A 5,467-nucleotide genomic window follows, 5' to 3' on the forward strand; every position below is an offset into this window, starting at 1 on the left:
AAAAAACTTAGCCAAGTCTGGAACTGACTACCAAGCCTGACTGACCACTCTTATCAGCAAGCTAAGCTTAATGCCACTCAGCAGATATGAAAGAATGGACCCTGAGATGGAGAAGTAAAGACCAAAAGACTTTCTTCCATCCCCAGAAGACAGCTGTAAAGACTATTGGGGAGGGTGAAAATTGATCCTAAAGTTTTCTTTCTTTGCTTCCTTCACAGAAATTCATTGTAAAGTTTCTTTCTTGTCTCATTTATATTGTAATCTAATGTATTCATGTAAGAATTGTATTTAAGAATGGCTAGTACAGCAATTTTGAACACCTTAGATTTCTGTCTAGTGGGAGGGAAAGTTTGTCCAAAATGTCTGTATTTTCTGTATTGTAGAACCAGCTACACACACACACACACAAAGAGAAAGAGAGAGAGAGAGAGAGAGAGAGAGAGAGAGAGAGAGAGAGAGAGAGAGAGAGAGAGAGAGAGAGAGAGAGAGAGAGAGAGAGAAGAGCCTATTTAGAATTAGATTGAAACTATCTCCTCCACACACAGTTTTTTCCTAGCTTGATTTTGCCCCAGGCACAAAAGCCTAAACAGTGATTTCTCCCTTTTAATCCCATTGGGGGAGGGTCAATTCCCCTCAGGCAATTCCCCCAGTTGAAGAGGAAGCAGAGAGGATCTCCAAAAAAAAAAAAAAAAAAACCCCAAGCCCTCACTGTGACAAAACAAAAAAACCATGCTGCCCAGTAAAGCAGGATATGTTGCACTGGTGGTCTCATGAGTAGGAGTCTCCAGGAGTCCCCAGGCTCATTCTGTGTAATTTTACAAATACTAGATAACCTGGATTGCACACCATCTGAACTCAATTTGGCCTCACTAAAATAAGAGCCAGGGCAGGTTGAAGAACCATCCCTTTTAAAATGGGCAGCCTGTAACTTAAAGGGAAAGCAAGGCTGTGAATAATTTTTGGGATTTCTGCTTTTTTAAAAAACCTGTCTGAAAGCTCATAGAAAGTGATATCTGATACTAATTGGCATGGAAAATTGGATACTGTAAATTTCTTTCCAGAAATTTGTGCCCTGGTTGCTAGACCTTCATGGTTGAAAGCTATCTGGGAGCCACTGAAGAGATCCTCTACTGTCTCTCTCAATGCTTTTTCATCAGAAGAATTAAGTCTCCCTGATCTGACCAATTTTAATCTTTTGTCAAAACATGTGCGTTCCACGCACATGTTTTGAAAAAAAAAAGGAGGGATTGTGGGAAGTTATCATCCAGCCCTCTCCCAGAAAAATGAAATATCCTAGGAAATATTGAAAAGGCAGAATATTTCTCTGGATGTGAAAAGAAACATGTTTCAAAAGACAGAATAGTTGCCTATAGCTTTCTGCCCATCCCCAGCTAATGGGCCATTAAGATGGCCAGGCCAGCCCACTTTACATAATAAAGACTTCTCCTCACTGCAGCTGTAGGGGGAAGGGATATTACTCAACTGACCACAAGGCAACTGAGAACTCATCACAGCCTAGAGAGTAGCCCCCTGCATGGCACCAAGGGAGTCTGACAACCAGTCAGAATACATTTCTTACACAGGAACAGGAAACAGAGAGGTGGGACTGAACAGGGTATAAAAGCCTAGCAAGCCCCTTCCTCAGCCCTTCTCTTCTTCTCCATCAACATTGAAACATGTGATCACCTTTTCTGGTCAGGGCTCAAGCCATGTGGCCCTGTCCAACAATAAACCATCTTTCCAAGCAGCCTCCATGTCTCCAGTGTCTTCTTCCCCACTTGGAGCTGAACCCAGAAGGACATTTCTTTCAACATGACAAAATATGTGCATTACAACCTATTCCTAGCATTTTCTTTTGGCGTAAATCTTGTAATTTTGCATACACATTATTCACCCCTTTGCGTCTTCGCCCACCAAAATTTGTGTTTGTATTATCAGCTGCAACAACTTTGGATTTCAAATTGTTTTCATTTATTATACTATATAGATGGTTTGACAAAATTTCAGCAGTTTCACCCTCAATGGATTCTAAATTTAAAATTTTTAATTTGAATCCCCTTGGTAACATTAAAATATCTTACTAGTATTGGATACAATTTGGTTTTGATTTGATGCATCAGATAAAACCATTACAAATGCTGCAATTTTCAAGTCTGCTGTAAGTATTTTATTACAGTAACTTTTAAATACATTTAATAATAGCCTCGCATTTTGTCCTGGCACATGAAAATTTAGCATTGTGAAACTTTTTCAATAATTTAATTGTACAATCCATACTACGAAAACTTTGATTGTGAATTATGGTATGAATGCAAATGTTCCCTCCATTGCAGCTAACTGTTTTTCATCTTCAGAATAATTTGAAGTTTTAAAAAAACCTGTTACTTTACGACTGGAAGCTGATGCATCTAATGATTGCTTATGTTTGTTGGTGGACAAGTGTTTCGTTATTGCTGCTCTACCCCCAAATGGAAATACAAAATTCTCCTCTGCAAATATTGCAGGAAAAAATGGGATCTTTCTTTGATATGAGTAATGGAAATTCCTTTTTCAATTGATTGTTGAAATGGCGTTTCCTCTTTTTTTATTTTTCCATCCCTTAAATGAAATTAAAAATTAAAAATAAAATAAAATATAAAGCTACCTGAACGATGCAAGCCCATTATGAATTAGTAAAATTAATTATTACAACTGAAACTTTAATAACATAAGCGAATAAACTTCACTAAAATTTAAATGTAAATTATTTTATACTTCTGTTGACAACAGGGTTGTATAAATTTGTAAATAAGATTATACATATTTGGAAATTATTAAATAGTTAATGAATTAATAAAACATGAATTGTACTTACCTCTGTATAATTGAATATTCACTGAGAAAGAAATAATTACCGTAAGTCATTCAATTGCTGACATGACGTGAGTCTACTGCGTGTCTATGTCCCATGTCATGTTTCGATAAGAAATAAACAAAGCCACTTGCGTGTGGTACGCTCTCTCAAGGTCTCCCATGCGGAGCGCATGCGTATCATAATCATATCTTATACCACACTATACCGAGCCTTGACGAATCGTCATATCAAATACAAATACGTCACATAATTAGTCTAGTCACAACAGATTAGTCTTCAAATATCGAAAAGGAGGACATGCAGGAGGACACTTTTCGAGGGAAGACAGAACTTATAAAAGAAGGACTGTCCTCCCTAAAGGAGGATGGTTGGTCACCTTAATTTTGTGCTCTCGTGGAGTTAAAGATTAAAGTTTATATCCGACTGGAAAAAAACAAACAAAACCAAAGTTAAGAAATAGAGACTTACCAGAATAAAACAACTTTTACCAGGCAGAGACGAAATTGGGAACTGAAAAAACTGACAATTGGAATTTAACAGCAAAAGCCAAGAGACTTAATTTCAGCGCGACTTCAACACGATTTAAAATTTAATGAAGAAATCCCCTCCCCTTTGTTATAACCTGCATTTGGTGTCTCTGTGAGTTAATCTCTAATACATTTCTCATTTGAAAAAACAAAAGAGAAGAGCTGATTCAGGCTGTGAGAAGATTGGAACTTTAAAACAACACAAATAGTGTTTTTTTTACAATGAAACCATTTCCCTTTTCTGTTTGAAGGGGGGGAGTTTTGAAACGTAAAGAATTGGAATACGATCTGAGGAAGGAAAATAACAAATCAAAAGTCGGGCATTATGGAGGGGTGGGATCTTAAAGAAATATGTAAAATCTTGAAAACTGTGCGTGAATCATTTGGGTTGAGAAAGGATGTTAATTTGAGTATTATGGAAAGAAATGAAATTGAACACCTTCCCCCCAGGAGTGGGGAGGGAATGGAGAATGTTTCAGTATCCTTCCCTTGTCATGTCCACAAAGCCACACCATGCCTACAAAGCCACACGCACAGAACCAGTAGTAAAAAAAATTGAATCCCACCACTGCTTCCCAGAGTTGGTTAAAACATGGGCAACTATATAATCTGCATTGGAATGGACAGCCTGAGGGTTTGGGATCTATTTCCAAGCATCAATACTCTGGAAAGAATAAAGTCTTTGCAAAATTCTCTAAAAGTCTAAAGCACTAAGTCACTGAGTTGGACAGAGCACATCAGGCTAAAAAAAAAACATCATTCCTGAGCAACAACATATCATAAAGGGAACAAGGCCAAGTTATAACAGAAGAATGGCGTATTGATACATAATTCTACTCCAATTGGAATAATTAATAGTAAGATTCCTTTCTATTCACTCCTAACTCTTTCCTTCTTGTGGTTCTCACCACATTCCTCCCTTCGGTTTAGCTCCTGCTGGAAGAAAGTAATTATTTTCCTTTAGCCCTTTTTTTCTTTTAGTCTTTGTTGCTGTTGCTCATTCTTCCTGGATTCTCCCCATCTGATAGCCTTGCAACTGTGGGATCGGATTAGATCTTCACATCAGCTACCTTACCTTCCAAGAGAAAACACAGAATACAATTGGAAGTGTGGGAAGTTAGCACCCACCCCTCTCCTAGGAAAATGAGATATTGCAGGGAATATTTTTTTTTGCACTTCCATCATTTATTTTAATTGTTTCATTGGTTTGCTGCTATTACATTTACAATTTTTTTCTTTTGCCAGAACATTTTTTTAATTCTCTTACATGCCATTTTAAGTATACATTCACACAATTATTTTTCTTCTTTACATTTATCATTCTTATACATTTGTTATTCCATTTTAAAGGTTACAACATAGGTATACAGTTTGGGTTGCATTGTTTACCATCCCTTCCTCCTGTTGTAACACCACCTTATTTTCCCTCTCTCTTCTCCCTCCCTCCCTCCCTTCTTCCTCCTCTCCTTTCCCTTCCTTTCTCCCTTCCCTTTCTCCAACTCCTACTCTTCCTCTTCCCTTACTTACCCTCTCTCCTTCTCTTCATCCCTACCATTCTCCTCTCCTTACCTCTTTCTTCTTTCCTCCATCTTCCTTTCGTTCTCTCCTCCTCGGTCTCTTTCTTTTCTATTATTATAGGTGTCTCGGGTCTCAGTTTATGTTTCCTTGGGATGGTATTGGCAAACCCAAATATAATTGGTATCTTTTCTTGTTCCCATACCTTCGCTAATCTATCCTAATTATATTCCCCCCCTTTTGTATCTCTCTATTATATATATACTTACGTATTTAATCTTTTCTTTTCTGTTTTCCCCTTCTTCCCGCTCTTTTCCGTAACAGTACATCGCCTGAGTTCTGTATCTTCTTCCTACTTTATTTTCTAGTTTGCTTTCTCTAGCCAATCATAAAATCGTCCCCATGTCTTGAAGTACTCCGATTCCTCTTTATCCTTTATTTTCATTGTCAAACTGTTCATCTCTGCATAATCTAATATCATTTTTACTATCTCTTCATCTATTGGTAGTTTATTTAATTTCCAATTTGGGGCAAATACAATTCTTGCTGCTGTAGTTACATGTATAATCAA

The sequence above is a fragment of the Thamnophis sirtalis genome, unplaced genomic scaffold (assembly GCF_051295495.1).
Source record: "Thamnophis sirtalis isolate CommonGarterSnake01/CBP01778 unplaced genomic scaffold, rThaSir2_p1.2 scaffold_7, whole genome shotgun sequence".
Taxonomy (NCBI): domain Eukaryota; kingdom Metazoa; phylum Chordata; class Lepidosauria; order Squamata; family Natricidae; genus Thamnophis; species Thamnophis sirtalis.